This window comes from Biomphalaria glabrata, chromosome 11 (assembly GCF_947242115.1).
Source record: "Biomphalaria glabrata chromosome 11, xgBioGlab47.1, whole genome shotgun sequence".
Taxonomy (NCBI): domain Eukaryota; kingdom Metazoa; phylum Mollusca; class Gastropoda; family Planorbidae; genus Biomphalaria; species Biomphalaria glabrata.
Window position 1 is genome coordinate 22,405,553 of NC_074721.1, and position 19,599 is coordinate 22,425,151.

Consider the following 19,599-nt stretch of genomic DNA (forward strand, 5'->3'; position numbering starts at 1 on the left):
GACATTGCTGTCTAGCCAGACCGTTACAGAAATCCGTAGTATAACACACTGTGCTAATTTCATCTGGATTTAATCGATAATTTTATGTATTGATCGTTTGAGAAACATTTTCCTACAGTGTTGTTGTTTGTGCAACTTTTGTTGTGATGAGATGTGCAGAAGAAATAGAAAACATTGAACAGCCTAATAGTACAACACAGATCAGACTAAATACATGGATTGGAAATACAGATCAGACTACTAAATACATGGATTGGAAACACAGATCAGACTACTAAATATATGGATTGGAAATACAGATCCTACTGCTATGCTGGTGTTCATGTTTAGTGTCTCAGAATGAGGCGATAGATACTCGTATACAATTTGGAGATGTTTCTAAATTATGTGAAATTTATAGAAAATCGTTAGAGCCATCGTTGAGATCAGCTGTCCAGGTTCCTAGGTCCAGGTGACTGGAATAAACTTTTATCTGTATAATGGATTGATTTCTCATTATATATTACAGACGTTACTTCTAATTTCTAGCTTTTCCCTACGGCTGAAGTTCCAGATAGATTAATCAGTAAATGAATTCATAAACAAAACAAGAAAATATTTTTAAAACACTTTTAAAAAAAACAAAGCTTATATTAAGCGTACTTGTATCAATTAGTTTGGATCAGTCATGTGATTAAATTTGTAATAGATTAAGACTAACAAATTAAAAAAAAAAACATTTATGAAAATAATGAATGTATTTAAACAAAACAAAAAAAGGAACGACCAGAATTTGAACTTGTTGTCAAGTTTGTTAAACCAACGCGATAACCACTCCGCTAGCGAAGAATGTATGAACATGGAAGAGTGTCTAGTTATCTATTGTTTCTATTTCATGTTTGTGTTCACTAAGCCTTAGACGGCAGTCAAATGTAAAGGGGACTAATTCAGTTTATACCAACACTTCAGTCAAGTACTATTTCATTCCATTGTTTGAGATACTAATCAAAGTAATTTATTATCAATAGTTAATTAACGAATTGGTTAATTTTTTTTTATTCTTGTGTTGTCATGGAAAAGAAATAGTTGTGCAAAATTTCAGCTTGATCTGAGACTGGGTGTCGGAGATATAATGAATACAAACTTTTGGCCAGACAGACACACACCACAGACAGACAGACAGAGTTGATATAAGCTTTGTAAAACAAAATCCGGTCAGACTATCCTGATTGTGATGGTTTGAAAGATGTAAATAAAAAGAATAAATAATTTTGTGTTTGTTCTAAATACTGTTTCTCTCTCTTGTCAATGTTCCTACACCAGAACTCAACTGAATTGACTTGTATCTACAACTTTATAGTGTCACATTGCTGTAGTCAAAACATTTTAGAACGGTACCAAAGAGGCAACAAGCCAAATTGTTTTATGCACTCTGTTTTTTCTGTCTGTTCCTCCGTCCGTCTGTCATGTTTTCGATCTCAAAAACTAAAAGTGTTTGAAAAAATCTAATGTTTCTATATTTTGAAGCTTACTAAACATTTCAAACACCAATTTTGGTCTACTAAATTAATAGGCATACAGTTTTTGTTTAACACAAATACAAGGGTATAAGGAGAAGGATGGTCTTAGATCTGATGTTATGCACTATGGACTTCAGATTCTGTTTAGTGGAGCTTCTACAACACAATTTCAGATAACTGCACATGAAGCTATTTGGATGCTTTTAAACCGATAGATACGTGAAATTGTTTCAATGACACTATAATAGGTTACTAGCTACAGACACAGATATTTCTGTCCAAATTTTAGAAAAAGATAGTTATTAAATTTCGTGCCTAGATTCCGTGTTCAGAAATCTCAAAATCTGATTCCTCACTTGTTTACCAAAACTGGGACACCTACGAGTTTGCCTTGATTTCAAAACGGACAGATGATACATGTTGTGAATGTGATGTAGTGGTTGTAATGAAATAGTTCTAACGTCCTGCAGGATCAACGTATCTACATTCAACGAAACGTTATATAGGTATGTGTATCTGTAGCAATGTAAGAAACTCAAAGACTAAAGATTTGTAATTTATTCTCTTATTAAAGGAGGGACATTATAACAAACTTTCTCTTCTTTCTTCACCTGTGCAGTAACTCTCCCATTTCTCTCTCTCTTCTTTCTCCTCTGACTTTACTTATTACTTCCCCTTCCTATTCTCTTCTCTCCCATACTCTTGTTCTTCCCCTCCCTCTCTTTTTTTTTTCTTTTTCTCTTCCTCTCTCTCGCTATTTCTTTCTCTCCCTCTCTCTCGCTATTTCTTTCTCTCCCTCTCTCTCGCTATTTCTTTCTCTCCCTCTCTCTCGCTATTTCTTTCTCTCCCTCTCTCTCGCTATTTCTTTCTCTCCCTCTCTCTCGCTATTTCTTTCTCTCCCTTTCTCTCGCTATTTCTTTCTCTCCCTCTCTCTCGCTATTTCTTTCCCTCTCTCTCGCTATTTCTTTCTCTCCTTCTCTCTCGCTATTTCTTTCTCTCCCTCTCTCTCGCTATTTCTTTCTCTCCTTCTCTCTCGCTATTTCTTTCTCTCCTTCTCTCTCGCTATTTCTTTCTCTCCCTCTCTCTCGCTATTTCTTTCTCTCCCTCTCTCTCGCTATTTCTTTCTCTCCTTCTCTCTCGCTATTTCTTTCTCTCCTTCTCTCTCGCTATTTCTTTCTCTCCTTCTCTCTCGCTATTTCTTTCTCTCCTTCTCTCTCGCTATTTCTTTCTCTCCCTCTCTCTCGCTATTTCTTTCTCTCCCTCTCTCTCGCTATTTCTTTCTCTCCCTCTCTCTCGCTATTTCTTTCTCTCCCTCTCTCTCGCTATTTCTTTCTCTCCCTCTCTGTATCGCTGTCTGTCCATGCCCATGTCTCACTACTTCCTAGGTCTCTTTTTGTCCCACTCTGTCTGACTTTCTGTCTTTACTTTCTGTCTTGACTTTCTGTCTTTACTTTCCTCCCGATCTTCCCTTTCGTTATGACCCGGTCTTACCCTCGTTAAGTTTTTTGTTTTCTCTTTCTGCTTTTTTTTTCTTTCTTTCTCTTTCTCTGTCACTCATCTTTCTCTCTATTTCTCTCTCTCTCTCTCTCTCTCTCTCTTTCTCTCACGATCTTTCATCGCCTTGCTTTGTTTTCAATCCACTCCGTGTGACTGTGCAGTTCTCTGGTGACGCTGACTGCAGATCCAACCACAGAAAACAGTCGAGAGAGTGTTGGGAGAACACGAGGTGCATTCCAGGGGCGACTCTCTCCCAGAGGGGAACACAAAAGGGAAGTCACTGTGTTTCAGCTATACATTCTACTGTACTTTACTGTCTACTCAGGGACATTAACCGACTCTTGACAACAGGAAAACTTAAACCAATTCTCTCCCCTTGATTGTAATAACCAAGAAAACAATGTGACAATAGATCAACAAGATATATTTTATTGTAATCTTGAAATAGTAATGTTCCTAAACAAACAAATGTTAGTTTGGCTCGGGTGCAGTCATTACCCAGCAGTACCTGTACCTGATGTTTTGTAGATGTCAAGCAGTACCTAGTACCTGATGTTTTGTAGATGTCAAGCAGTACCTAGTACCTGATGTTTTGTAGATGTCAAGCCAATCGGCAGATTGAAGTATTCGCAATCCCAAGTCGTTATTTTTTATATGAAGTTGCATAATGTATTTGACTCCAGCTGTTGTTGAGTGAATCTGTGAAATAGTTTCTTGTTGAGGAATGACTTTTGAACTACACCTCTCTTTGATTCAAAGGATAACACACAAATCCTTGCATGTTTCCATCAACAAAGAAATGTGTACGAGAGTCTCATTGCACCTCAGTGATAGCGCGTTCTCCTGCAACAGTAACATGGAGGGAATAAAAATGTGAACTCACTAGTGAACGAAAATGAAATAGTGTGAAAAAGATTTGCATAACTTGGAGCAGATTTAAATATTTAGATATTGAAAATCCGACTTCATAATGAGCCATTGGAAGATCTCATGAAATGGCTACTTTGATTCTCTTTTCTTAAAGCGAAAAAAAAATAATTTTAAAATCAACTATTCAAACAGTTTTCTCATTATTAAAAAAACACCATTGTTATTACTAGTCACTATTAATACTAACAAACAAGGGAGGCTATTTAGTAGCGGAGATGACTATCATATTTTTAAACACATTTATGTCAACGGTTTTAGAATTTTTGTAAATAAAAAATATTTTGTATTGCTAAGTTAAGTAAGTTCAGTCATACTATTACATTTACACGAAAAAATGTTAACTTTTATTTTTGAAGATAAAAAAATCTATTCAATGTGCATATAAATGAAACATAATTTAAAACAACAATTAATAAGTAGTTTTTCATATCATCTCATGAGCTACGGCATGCGTATGACACTACTGTACTCATAATCATAAATTTTTATTTTTTTTTAAAGAAAATGTTCTATATTTTTTCCTTGAGGTTTTGAATAAGAGATTGACCCTTTACAAAACAATGAGATCAATTAGGACAGGTTCACATCTAGCTTTACTAGCTTCACCTTTACTTTCAGCAAGCCCTTGGTCTGCTGGACCGTTGGGGCACCACACAAGACCTGTCAACCTACTTTCTCCATTCTTTTCTGAAATTTGCCTTTGATATAATTTTATTCTGATATTCTTTCTGAAAATTATGAAACCTGCCTTTTTACCTGCCTGGGTGGACCACTTCGGGGGCCGATTATGACTTTGTTTTTCCACGCAAAATGTCTTTGTAACCTTGTTTCTATTATTTACATTTCTCGCTTGAACAGTTTTGTGAAATGGAACGTACAGTTCTATAATGCCTCATCAAAGATCTCACTATGTTTGTGTGATAGGTTTGCTAAGAATTTCTTTCTAATTTGATATAAAAATGAATGCCATCAATTTTAGATGCAACATTATTAATAGTTGTGAGTTGAAGAGCGTACTACATAGAAACTGAAGATACAGAGCAATAGAGATAGAGAAAATGAAATACTAAGCAGAAAGAAGGTTGTGAGATACATAGGATATAGACACAGAATCTGAAATACTGAACATATAGACACAGACTATGAGATACTGATCATATAGACACAGAGTATCAGATACTGATCATGTAGACACAGAGTATTAGATACTGATCATGTAGACACAGACTATGAGATACTGATCATATAGACACAGACTATGAGATACTGAACATATAGACACAGACTATGAGATACTGATCATATAGACACAGACTATAAGATACTGAACATATAGACAGACTATGAGATACTGAACATATAGACACAGACTATGAGATACTGAACATATAGACACAGACTATGAGATACTGAACATATAGACACAGACTATGAGATACTAATCATATAGACACAGAGTATCATATACTGATCATGTAGACACAGAGTATCAGATACTGATCATGTAGACACAGAGTATCAAATACTGATCATATAGACACAGAGTATCAGATACTGATCATATAGACACAGAGTATTAGATACTGATCATATAGAGAGAAACTATGAGATACGATGATATAGACACAGGCTATCAATAATTTCATAGAACGTCTGCTAAACTATTATTTTAAAAAATTTATATTCAGAACGTGCCCGTACATTCAGTGCGTACATTAGTTGGACTTGTGGACATGTAGCGGTGTGTCTATGTGGCATTGATTTCCTTCTGTCCAGATGCTCTCTACATTGACTCACAGATAACAGAAACAAAACAAAAGTGTTTTGGGAATATCAATTGATCTGTTTTTTTTTTTGTGTTGTTTTTGTTTTTGTTGTTATGAAGCAGTAAGCTATTTATCTTGTTATTTTATTTGATGACTTTCTGTTTCATTTCTCAATATAAGTCACAATGAGGATACAAGCTAACTACAGCTGTAAGTACATTTTCTCATTTTCATTTGAATAATTAATTGGTACCAACTTTTGACTCATATTAATAATAATAATAATAATAATAATAATAATAATAATAATAATAATAATAATAATAATAATAATCTTTATTGTCCGTAAGGAAATTTGTCTTACAATTTGTGCATTACACCAAACAAAAAACATTATAACTATAAGAAACCAAAGTGTACATTCACACCAGACTCTCTCATAATTTACATGTGACAAAGTTTATACCAGATTGTTCTTATTTAATGATTTGATTGCCAGGGGAACAAAAGAGTGTTTGTGTCTGTTTGTCTTTGCTATCGGTGTCTTGTATCTCTTTTGTGATAGTAAAATCACAAAATCCTGACACAAAGGGTGATTTCTTTATTTCGAGGATCTTGTTAGCTTTTTTATAGATGTTTGTCTCAAACAACTGCCCAAATGGGGTTTGTTTTTTGCCAATGATTTTACCAGCAGCATTTAGGATTCTATAAAGTATATTTTTATTTTTAATGCTCAGATTGCCCTTTTGGTAAGCAAATTATTACAAAGATCATTCAGAAGAAACATTTTTACCAATTTTACCAAGTAAGTGAAACAGGTCTATAGTCATTCATTTCCTTCGGTTTGAAAACCTTTGGCACAGGTACAATTATAGATGACTTCCACACAGGTGGTATCTCATGGTTTAGTAATGAAGTAGAAAAAATATCTTGGAAAGTTTCAGTTAGTTGTTCAGCACATTCTTTTAAGATTCGCCCTTTTATTCCGTCAGGCCCACCAGCTTTCATTGGGTTGACGTTTTTGAAAATGTTACAAACTTGCTCTTTAGTAATCGCTAATTCTAATTAGTTGTTAACATTGACATCCTCAAGGGCTTTGAGTCTTAGATAATTAAAATCTTTCGTGTCGAAGCGACAATAGAAATCATTTAACTCGTAGGCTAATGTTTTTACGTCTCTTGCAGCAAGATTATTTTTAATTTTGACTTGTGCTCCTGCCATTTTGTTCATGATGCCCCACGCCTGTCTCATGTCACTAATCTTGTCTTCTAGCTTGATGTTTCTCCTCCCTTCCTCAAGAACGACGTTGAGATTTCGTTGAGCTCTTTTCCTTGTCTGTCCATCGCCACTCATATATGCTCTTTTCTTTTTTTATTATTTCTCGTTTTATTTTTGTAGTGACCCATGGTTTATTGTTGGGGTATATATTGATGCTCTTAGTACTGACACACATGTTTTCACAGAATTTGATGTAATTTGTCACTGTGTCGACCCATCTTCCAGATTTGAAGTGGTCTCTTTAAACAATTTCAGTCAGTGCAGTCTAGACATCCCTGCAGTTTGAGAATATTGTTTTGAGTCCATACTTGTACGTTTTTTTTGAATGATTTTTCCTTCTTTAAGTTTCGTGCGGTAAGTAGGCCTCCTTCAGTCGCCAAGCGACTATGGATCATCTCATGGAAATGAGATGAATGCCTGGGCATTAGCTTTGGTCAGAACGATGTCGCCTACACATCATTCCCCCTTATCCACGCAGCTGATGTATCCAAAGGAATGGCAGTGCCGATACAGTTTGGGGTCAGCGGCGTCGCAGGTTTTACCAGAGTGTAGGACTAGGTGCTATAAACTGCCTTAGGGTCTCCAGATCCTAATTTTTCCTGAAGGTTGACTCCCGAAGCCTTTCCCATGATTGGGTATAGCTGCAAGGCAACAAAGCTTTGAATTCAGAGTTTTCCATCTCCTAGGTGGGTCTCATAGAACGTAGACACAAATGTTTGCACATCACATCTGAACTTTTTTTTGAAACTTAAACAAAGATTTACTTTAGGATAAAATGAACTTTAAAAACAACAAATCAGCTATTAGCATTGGACATGACACAGATACAAAAGTTATAGGACGACACAGAAACTTCAACTACAAGTCTCGCATCTGTTTGGTATATCAACTTCTTTTTTTTTACCAGACTAGCAGCAAACACCTAAACCTTTTGCAACTCAACATCTTAGGTCTACAAAACAAGACAACAGAACTCCAACACATACTCAAGAAGCATGATATACACATAGCGCTATTGCAAGAAACACTACTGCCCAAGAAAAAAATAAACATCACAGGCTACACACAGTACAGATGCCTTTGCACCAAATGCCAGGGAATTATGACCCTCATAAGAAACGACACACAAGCCACAGTAAAACAAATACAGAACAATACAGACATCGACACGCAGGAAATATTTCTTTGGAGAGGAGGAACAAAGTACACCATCAACAACTACTATTGCCCACCATCATCAACAGCAGAAATAGACATACAACTACCACACTACACAAGGACAATAATAGCTGGCGACTTCAATGCACACACACCTTCCCTAGGCTACCCATACTACAACAAGCGTGGCAAAGAAATAGAGGATGTAACAAATGCCTCTAACCTACACCTTCTGCAAAACAAAACTACACCTCCAACTTTCCTCCACAGAGCACACAACACAACTAGCAGACCTGACCTAACTTTTATCTCTACAGACATTACCGACTCTTCTAAAATAACAGTACTTGAAGACATAGGTAGTGACCACAGGCCTATACTCATCAATATTGGAACGCCAGGTAGATACCAATCCAACAAAACAACTAGATGGAACTATAAAAAAGCTAACTGGGCAGCTTTTTCACAAGAAACAGACACAAGACTACCAAGTATAATTGAGACAGACGTTGATTCAACCTACACAACTATAGCCTCCAACATCTTACAAGCAGCAAAAAAATACATCCCTCGAGGCCAAGTTAAGAAATACAAACCTTTTTGGAGACCTGAATTAGATAAATTAGTAAAAGAAAGAAACATGGCCAGGAAGACTATAGAAAAAAATCCTACTAGAGAGAACAAGACAACGTACAACAAATTGACAGGGCTTATAAGATACAAAATTAAAACAGAAAAAAAGAAAAAGTGGACCACAACATGCGAACAACTAGATCTAAACAAGGATGGTCGAAAGGCCTGGACCCTTCTGCACCGGCTAGCAGGAAAGAAACAAATAACAAACCCCCAACCAATAAAAGGCACTGACGACATAATAACAGAAAACCTTAAAAAGGCTGAAACCTTCAATAAATATTTTGCCAGCATAAACAAGTCAAAGCCAAGAAAACAACTGGACCAAGCCTTCAGTAATATCTTAAAGAAAGAAGAAAAAGCTCCAACAGTCAACTGTCAGATCTTTGACACCCCCTTCACTCTACATGAGCTCAATACTGCTCACTCCACAATGCACAAGCTGGCTTCAGGAAAGCAAGTAGAACAGAAGACCACCTCTTTCGTTTTATCCAGGACACAGTAGAAGGGTTTCATGAAAACAAGCACACTACAGCAGTATTTATAGATTTGCAGGCACTTTATGCAGACGACCTTTTAATTTGGACTACAGAGAAATATCGAGTGCTGACTAGATCCAACCTAAATAGAGCCCTCACAACTATCTCCACATATTCAAAATTATGAAACATGGAAATAAACAAAGAAAAGTCAGTTTATTCAATCTTTAGCCACAGCAACAAAACAGCAAAAAGAAACTACATCCTAAAAATAGACTCTCAGCCAATAAATAAAGAAGAAAATCCAACATATCTTGGTGTAAAACTAGACCAAAGACTGTCTCTAAAACACTTTATGGCAGATTTAAAAGAAAAGGCATCACAAAGATTAAACACAATAAAACACCTAGCAGGAACATCCTGGGGAGCTGAAAAGAAAACCTTAAGACAGTTATACGCTGGATATGTCAGATCTGTAATGGATAACTGTCTCTCCATACAAGTAGCTGCCAACAAAACCTATCAATCATCATTAGATACAATCCAAAACCAAGCCTTGCGGTTAATTAGTGGAGGTATGAGAACTACTCCCACAGCAGCCTGTGAAATAGACTCCAATATTGAACCACTTAAGTTAAGGCGCAACAGAGCAGCATTAGAAGCTATTGAGAGATACAGAAGGTTGGAGGACGATCATCCAAATAAATTACTAACACAGAGAAATAGGAAAAACAACCAAAAAAAAGCAAAGGACTCTGATCCAACTTACTGACGAACTAGCCCTAAAACACCACCTACCCAATAACAAAGAAAAAATTACCAGGTTTTCAAACATTACACCCGGACTAAACTACAAACAACCAACCATCAAAACACATTTACTAAATAACACCTTAACAAAAGAATCAAATCCACTGGAGCTCAAAGTAGGCACGCTTGAAACAATCGAAAGCTATCAAAAAACAGCTATCCATATTTATACAGACGGATCGGCTTTCAAAGCTACCATCAATGCTGGTCTTGGTGCCTTCCTGGTCTTCCCTAAAAATAAACACTTTGAGATAAGCGCACCCTGTGGTGATTACTGCTCAAACTTCCAAGCCGAAATTGAGGCAATTACCATAGCACTCCAGACAGTGGAAAACAATCTACAATCTTCCAACTAAGAACAGGACACACACCACTATTAAATTACCACCTGAACAAAAAAAACTCCACACAACTACCCCTTTGCAGACACTGCGCCCACCCCTTTGAAACCGTAAACCATATCCTCTTTGAATGCCCCTCCCTAATCCACCTTAGGCAGACCCTACTTCCACTACAGCCCAACATAACCAACACCCTGTACGGCAGTGCTGAACAACTGAAGAAAACAGCACACTTTTTTTCCTTGGCACAGTCTGCAAAAGAGCTCACAGCTCAGCAGCAATAAAGCTGGCTAGAAGAAGAAGAAGAAGAAGAATATCAACTTCTCCATGACCGCTGTAGTGTTTTAGTAGTCAACTTTCAAGGCATACACTTTACAGTGACTTTACATAAAAATACAATCTTACTACATCATATGTCCACACTATAAATTATATCCACACTATACACTATATTCACACTATACACTATATCCACACAGTACACTATATCCAAACAGTACACTATATCCACACTATACATTCTATTCACACTATACACTATATCCAGACTATACAATGTATCCACACTATACACTATATCCAGACTATACAATGTATCCACACTATAGATTATATCCACACTAAACACTATATCCACACTATAACCTCACTATTCTCAATGTCCTTATTCCAACTGATGTAACTGATTTGGCTATAGTGTTTAGTGTATATCTTACAGCGACACTTATAACATTTGTGTTTCGAATATCAAAACCCAATTCCCAAAAGCTACAAACTAAAACGTTCCAATTGTTTCTCTAAGCCTAACAAGGACATTAATGAATAGACGTCCCCATGGAGATACTTGATTTAGTCTGACTTTTTATGGTGAGTTCTATGTGGCGTTCAAATGTATTCAACCTGATTACACAAGTTGAGAAACACAGTATTGTAATGGTGCTAATGGAAGGTCTCGTTTTTATTTACACCATCTGATGATGTACCAATACATTTGAACAGTTTCTTAAATCTATTGAACATCGGGGGCTAGCTTATTGATCGTCTTTCAAGCTATACAGAAACTTAGAAAAAGAAATATTACCATTCACTGCTTTATATTTCGCAATTAAAGATTGCACTATTGTAGACTATTGTAATCTCTAATACATGGAATCAATGAGATTCATCTGAATATTTATTAGATCTACTATTGACAATATTATTGACACTATTTGACGCTATTAAGAGAAATGTCACATGTTTAGTCAGATTTCAGTAATTTTATATCTATTTGTTCAGACATTCTTACTGAAACGCTTTAAATTTCTGAATCTTGAAATGTAGTTATAGGTTGTCTCCCTTGTAGCAAGAGAGAACCACGAACGCATTTTGAAGTTTTTGTGTTTTTCCCTATCAGTGTGGACCGCTTCGTGGCACTCACTCGATATCCGTCACTGGAGAGGTGACTCCATTTCATTTCTAGGTGTATTCGTTTTGATACTCCAAGCACTGTTTTTCTATGAGAGTAATGAATAGAAGTCAACTGTTGGTCTAGAGATGACTTCACAAGTAGAACATTTTTAGAAGAAATAATTTAACAAAATCATGTCACCTCACCCTGTCACCTCACCCTGTCACCTCACCCTGTCACCTCACCCTGTCACCTCACCCTGTCACCTCACCCTGTCACCTCACCCTGTCACCTCACCCTGTCACCTCACCCTGTCACCTCACCCTGTCTGTTTAGTAGGCTACACATATTTTACGCCTCATTTCTTCCATTCTCGCATCAAGTGAAAATGTGTACAAATTATTCATAGCTCCTAACAAAAATAAATCAAGAAATCGACCATATATTTCATAAATTAGTTTTAACTAGTGGACCGGAGGCGTAACATTTAATAACTTAAAACAGATTTGCCACGCCCTCCTGTCGATTTAGCAGGAGCTCCTGGAAATCTACCGAAATTGCAAAAAATACGAAAAAGTCCTTAAAATATACGGAATATATTGACAAAATTTGTCATTTTGGGGTGTCATTCAATATAGAAAACGCCAATGTTACGCGCGATAAATAAAAACGGCATTATGCATTAGCCGTAATTGTGTAATCTGGTGAACGAAGCTTCTCGCGCCTCAAACTAATGAAGAATTACTTGAGGTCAACAATTCTGAAATTTAAATTGAAACATAGTCTCCTGCTCCCTACTCATCTGTGACATAGTCTCCTGGTCCTACTAATCTGTGACATAGTCTCCTGCTCCTACTCACATATGGCATAGTCTCCTGGTCCTACACATCTGTGACATAGTCTCCTGCTCCTACTCATTTGTGACATAGTCTCCTGGTCCTACTCATCTGTGACATAGTCTCCTGGTCCTACTCATTTGTGACATAGTCTCCTGGTCCTACTCATCTGTGACATAGTCTCCTGGTCCTACTCATCTGTGACATAGTTTCCTGGTCCTACTCATCTGTGACATAGTTTCCTGGTACTACTCATCTGTGACATAGTCTCCTGCTCTTACTCATCTGTGACATAGTTTCCTGGTCCTACTCATCTGTGACATAGTTTCCTGCTCTTACTCATCTGTGACATAGTCTCCTGCTCTTACTCATCTGTGACATAGTCCCCTGCTCTTACTCATCTGTGACATAGTCTCCTGCTCCTACACATCCAAGTCGTGACATAACGATTCTAGCATCCATACAATTATCAGAATTGACAATTTACTGACATTTTTTTAAAAATTAACTAAAAATACGTGACACACTGAACGCTGAGAGGCAGGTATTATGACGTCACAAGTAGGAAGATTTGAGTTATTCTGGGAAACAGAAGTAAACTGACAGACTGACTTGATACCCAGCACCCTAACACTTAGACTAAGCATCACAGTCGCAGTATGAAATGTACAGGAACGTTGTTAGTTTATAACTTAATCTGAATTCAGAACTCAATTACAAGATGGCGACGTGGTTTTCAATCAAATATTTGAGACTTCTAATGCTGACATTGTTGACTTAATGTTTCAAAGGTATGAGACTTTTAATTCTTACATTGTTGATTTGATGTTTCTTTGAACTTTCTCATGGCCGCTCTTGTTGTTTTTTTTTTGCTTCAGAATTTCATTTCTGCAAGGAAAATAAGAGGAGTTGTAGTTTTTCATTTGTAGCAAATCAAGTTACTCCTTTAGTTGAAGTCAGATTGCTATTTTTCCTACATTTTTAGATTTATCGTTGCCATGACTACATTCTAATATCACTTAGATTCACAGTATTCTTGAAACATGTCCACCTCTTTTCTTGAACTCCTAAATCAACGTATACATTTGGGTACCCCCATAGTCTGCCCGACACTGGCCTTCTTACTTCTCTCTAGATTGCACTCTCTAAGAATGGAGATGAATCTAAGAGACAAGAGTAAGGAAGAAAGAGAGTTTGTGTTGAAATGTTTAATTGGTTGGTCAATTACTAAGACAATCTACTTAGTAGTGACTCTTGCTGTTACATTCTGTCTGTGTTTGTAACCAAACTCTATAGCTTTTCACTGTACAAAAACAAACAACGAAAGTCAACATATACTTAGTCTGTTTACAAATAATACACCAGTATTTTAGGTTATTTACTAATTTACTAGTCTGTTGAAGACTTTTCTTTGTCTTTCTGTCCAATTTGTTTTTAAATTGCTTCCATGACCTGACAAGTCAATTGTGTCACATCTAAACTGACAGTTGCTCGTTCAGTGTACATTTATATCAATACGGACTTAGCTGTTAGACACTACAGGAAACAATCAATACGTTCATAGTATTAGTCTATTAGTTGCAGTTTGCGCTCTAGACTGCGGGCTACGACGTTGAAACAAAGTAACCCTAAATAACACACAAGAACTAAACTGATTGGTTTGTACTAAGTACATTATTAGCAACACACACTGGCTACGCCCTTTGTTTTGTTCTCAGGCTTTATATTGTTTACTAAAGCTGGAACATATTTTTTATTTTTTAATTGTAGTAAACGATCAACCTAACCGACGTTTTAGCCCTTGATTTTAGTTTATCTGTTACAATGAATTTTCACGGCCCGCTCTCTCTTTCCTCCTCCCCTATCTCTCTCTCTCTCTCTTACGCTCTCTGGAACAACATTTTGTATTTTTGTTAACCTGTGCATTGTAATTCTCCGACATAGACTTTTGACTTGATTTGGAAAGACCAGCATCATAATGCACTCATGACACTATGCACGCTCTCATATTTTGGGCCCGTTAATTCTAGTATATATTTTACTTATCCACATCCTCCCCTCCCCCGCCATTAACAACACTCTATAACTTCTCTTCGGCGTCTCAATTCAATGAATGTTGACCTTAACCCACCCCTCTTTTTTTTTGTTTGTTTCTCTTTTTTTTTAAGGACATTAAGCTGTCCCTCCTATGGTTCAAAATTGTCGATTTATTTTTCTATAACTGAATATTATAGAGCATTCATTTCTGAACAATTTGGTGTATACAACATGTCCAAATTCAAAGTGGAAGTATTTTAAATATTTTAAGAGGTTTGTCGTTTTTTGACTGTTTTCTCCCTTTAGCCATTTTCATATTGTTTTGTTCAGAGATGGCGTGATAAAAAAACATTATTTTTGAATATTTTACCTTGAAATTTGGCACCAATAATGTTGTTTATACAAGTATGAAAGTGAAGCAGAATAAATACCAAAGGTTGAAAACTTTTAGAGTAATTAATTTTTTTCTATGCCTACCCCCCTATAAAAACGTGAAATAATGGGCCACAAACAAGTTTAGAGCTGTAGCTTTTTTTCTAAGCAATGAATATGGTTAATTCTGCTTCGCAGTCCTCTGCTAGTATTAAATAACCAACAGGGGAAGTTTTATTGAAATATCTTTAGTAGTTTTCAAGAAATCTTGACATGAAAAGTAACTATTTTTTCAACATTTTTAGCTAAAAATAGAACCCCTCCCAATTTTTTTTTTCAAAATGTTGATAAGATATAAGTATTTATTTTCTTCTTATTTGCATGCCTATTTACAAAACAATTTCTATTATTAAAACATGTCATTTCTATTTGTGGGTTTAAGCTGTCATTTTATGGATCCTCCAATTGATCACCACACACTTTTAGATTTTGAATCTATATACAGCATTTGAAGTTAGTTTTAAACATTTCGTGTACATCCTTTAATAAGAAAACGAATCTAGACATTTATTTTGGTATGCCATTAGGATTAGTTTTGTTTTTGTTTTTTTTTAGCGGCCCCCGAAAAGGGTAAAGACGCTATTAGTTTTGTGTGTCCTGTCGGTCCGTCTGTCCCTCGTAAACTAGAAAAGATAGTAAAAATCCGACATCACAATTTTTTTGACCATTCAAAGTTCTGATGCAACGGCTACATTTTCTTTTCTGAAAGCGAAAAATCTAATTATTTTAATCACTTATGCAAACAGTTTTTTTAAAGAGAAAATAATCTATTTAGTATAAGTTTTGAGTATTTGGTAAATGTGCAGTGAACTTTAAACGGTTTTCGTAGGAAAAGAGCATTTTGTAGATTTTAAAGAAAGATTAAAATGTCTAATGTAATATTTAGCACAAACGTTAATGGAATTTAATTTACAATAGCGTAGTTGGTTGGTTGTTGTTGTTTTTTTTTTTGGGAGGGGGATTCCAGGGGGATCTTAATATAAAAATAAGGCAGACGGGCGGACAGACAGACTATTACGAAAATGAAAACTTCTTTTCCTAATAAATTGTAATTGTGATGTGGTCAGCTATAAATAGTAACGGTAGTAAATTTAAAGTGTATAGAGTTTAGACAGTACAATGTTGGTTGTGTATCTCTCTAGTGTATAGAGTTTAGACAGTACAATGTTGGTTGTGTACCTCTCTAGTGTATAGAGTTTAGACAGTACAATGTTGGTTGTGTACCTCTCTAGTGTATAGAGCTTAGACAGTACAATGTTGGTTGTGTACCTCTCTATTGTATAGAGTTTAGACAGTACAATGTTGGTTGTGTACCTCTCTAGTGTATAGAGTTTAGACAGTACAATGTTGGTTGTGTACCTCTCTAGTGTATAGAGCTTAGACAGTACAATGTTGGTTGTGTACCTCTCTATTGTATAGAGTTTAGACAGTACAATGTTGGTTGTGTACCTCTCTAGTGTATAGAGCTTAGACAGTACAATGTTGGTTGTGTACCTCTCTAGTGTATAGAGTTTAGACAGTACAATGTTGGTTGTGTACCTCTCTAGTGTATAGAGTTTAGACAGTACAATGTTGGTTGTGTACCTCTCTAGTGTATATAATTTAGACAGTACAATGTTGGTTGTGTACCTCTCTAGTGTATAGAGTTTAGACAGTTCAATGTTGGTTGTGTGCCTTTCTAGTGTATAGAGTTTAGACAGTACAATGTCTGTTGTTTTATTCTTGAATATTTTACTTATCACCTGTATTTCTGAACAGAGCAATGATCTGGTTACCTCCCTTATTCCCTAAATCCATCCCATTACTTAAAGTGATTTTGTGTGTTGATAATGTTAGCCTAACATGACTTTGTAAATGCAGTAGCTGGTGACTTGCCAGGAGTTAATTGAGTCATATCATAGCCTTCTGAACAACTTAAGTTTTTTTTTGTAATACCTCAGTTAGCGTACACCTGTCGTCTGAGCTTCTGTCATATGGACAAGTTGTGAAGTTGTTTTTTCAAGGCTGTGAGCACGCAACAAGTATGTGTTATAAAGTCGTGAGTTGAAGGAGTTCAATGTGCCGAATAGCTTCAGACTCGCGACATAAAACACACTAGACCTCAAAATAACGTGAACATGCTCTCTTAAAATAGGACTGACTCATCAACTTTTTACAAATTTGTTGAACAAAAGGAACCGGAAATTACATTACATTCATTTTAATTTCATTGATTGAAGAGCTTCCAGACATTCAAACAAGATTCCGTTATGTACACTTAAAAAACATTCTCTTTTTTTCCAACTCACAATAAATTGAATGTTTTACTCTAGAATCATTAGTTTCTGGAATCTATGTTTACTCTTTAATATATTGTTTAGCTGTCCCGAGCAGAAATATATTATTAATTTCGTAAAGTATGTTTGCCCGCTATTTAGTTTAAAAAAAAAAATAACTAAAAAGCGCTATTGAAAAATCTGATTACGCTTATTCCCAAGCGCAGTGTTTCCCAAGCTGTGTTCCGTGGAACCCTAGTGTTCCTCGAGGCTTGAATAGATGTTCCTCGAGGCTTGAATAGATGTTCCTCGAGGCTTGAATAGATGTTCCACGAACTACTGGAATAATTAACTACTAGGCCACCACGACAATTAATGTCTCTACAAAAGGGCAGAGTGTCTTATATGCTCAGAATGTGCGAAATGTTTTTTTAAGGACAAAGTTTTGGAAACACTGTTGTAGGGTAGAACAAGTTTTGGAAACACTGTTGTAGGGTAGAACAAGTTTTGGAAACACTGTTGTAGGGTAGAACAAGTTTTGGAAACACTGTTGTAGGGTAGAACAAGTTTTGGAAACACTGTTGTAGGGTAGAACAAGTTTTGGAAACACTGTTGTAGGGTAGAACAAGTTTTGGAAACACTTCTGTAGGGTAGAACAAGTTTTGGAAACACTTCTGTAGGGTAGAACAGGTTTTGGAAACAATTCTGTAGGGTAGAACAAGTTTTGGAAACACTGTTGTAGGGTAGAAAAAATTCTTCTTAAACAAAAAGTTTTTTTTTTGTTTTATTAATTGAATCTGTAGGTAACAAAACTTGAAATAGAAGTATATAATATATTTCGATAGTAGTAACATACGAGTTGTCTACATTTTTAAAAAGGTAATATATTTTGTTAGCATTTATATACAAGTTCCAAAAAAATTTATAAAATATTTATATTTTCCTAAAAGCTTCATATGTATCCTTTAATACTTTAAACCTAAGTACACATTTTTATATGCATATTTTTTCTAACCAGATTTCTAAGGCCATTCGTGTTAGTTAATAGTAGTACATAAATTACCTTCTGCAATACCGACATGTCCATTGATTAGTCTACAGTCTACACCAAGAAAACCATGCTGTATTCAGAAAGCGACACATTTTGTGCATTATTTCCACGGTTCCTTCATTTTGTTAAGGTGAAGATGGCCTTGTGGTTTTTGATAATTCCTAGTCTCTGATTCCAACACAAAATGTCACACATAATCTTATCCACATGTTTGCTGCGTTCATGTCTGACCAGCAGGCCGATTACTTGCTAAACAACCGACCCACAGGGGACGCCAACGAGTGTGTGTGAAACATTTTGATCGCTGTTGTTTTTTTTTGAAAGAGCAAAGTGAAAAATAGGAAGAAACAAAACGTTCTGGGACACAAATAGTCTCTACAAGTTGATTGTACTTTAGCACAAAGTTTATTGATTGTACTTTAGCACAAAGTTTATTGATTGTACTTTAGCACAAAGTTTATTGATTGTACTTTAGCACAAAGTTTATTGATTGTACTTTAGCACAAAGTTTATTGATTGTACTTTAGCACAAAGTTTATTGATTGTACTTTAGCACAAAGTTTATTGATTGTACTTTAGCACAAAGTTTATTGATTGTACTTTAGCACAAAGTTTATTGATTGTACTTTAGCACAAAGTTTATTGATTGTACTTTAGCACAAAGTTTATTGATTGTACTTTAGCACAAAGTTTATTGATTGTACTTTAGCACAAAGTTTATTGATTGTACTTTAGCACAAAGTTTATTAGGTACTTGGCGTTGTGCTTTGAGGAAACATCATGTTCCTTGTCTCAAAGTGCGATACACAGCTAGATGTATCATTTTGACTAAATTAGATATTTACACTCTACAGAATTAGGTCTTAGAGTTTAATAGTTACGTCGTTGAGTTTTACAGAATTAGGTTTTTGAATTCACTAGTTAGATCGTAGAGTTTTACAGAATTAGGTATTTGAGTTTCATCCTTCTGAAACAAACATTGGTCCTATTTCAAAACCTAAAGCTACACATGCAGTATAAGAATCCGAACTGACTTTTACAATGTCAACTATTTAAGCGAGTTTCTTATCTTCATGTAGTTTTGATTTTTACTGAATCACTTCTTTTTTATTTACTTTAAATGAACCACTTCCTCACTGAACCACTTCCTTACTAAACCACTTCCTTACCGAACCACTTTCTTACTGAACCACTTCCTTACTTAACA

At 35.8% G+C, this 19,599-nt stretch overlaps 1 protein-coding gene and 1 long non-coding RNA gene across 2 annotated transcripts in view; one reads left to right on the forward strand and one right to left on the reverse strand.

Annotated features, from left to right (window-relative positions):
• Positions 1 to 3,403: 3,403 nt before the first annotated feature.
• LOC129921616 (uncharacterized) lies at positions 3,404 to 19,535 on the reverse strand. Its single transcript, XR_008773548.1, has 2 exons — positions 18,405 to 19,535; positions 3,404 to 3,839 (listed from the first exon to the last, which is right to left on the reverse strand). It is a non-coding gene; the product is annotated as an uncharacterized LOC129921616 (long non-coding RNA).
• LOC106054873 (poly(rC)-binding protein 3-like) overlaps positions 5,794 to 19,599 on the forward strand; it is a 370,092-nt gene continuing 356,286 nt past the window's right edge. Inside the window, exon 1 of the mRNA XM_056003498.1 lies at positions 5,794 to 5,902. The gene's annotated coding sequence lies outside the window, so the exon portion shown is untranslated. The remainder of the gene's footprint in view (positions 5,903 to 19,599) is intronic.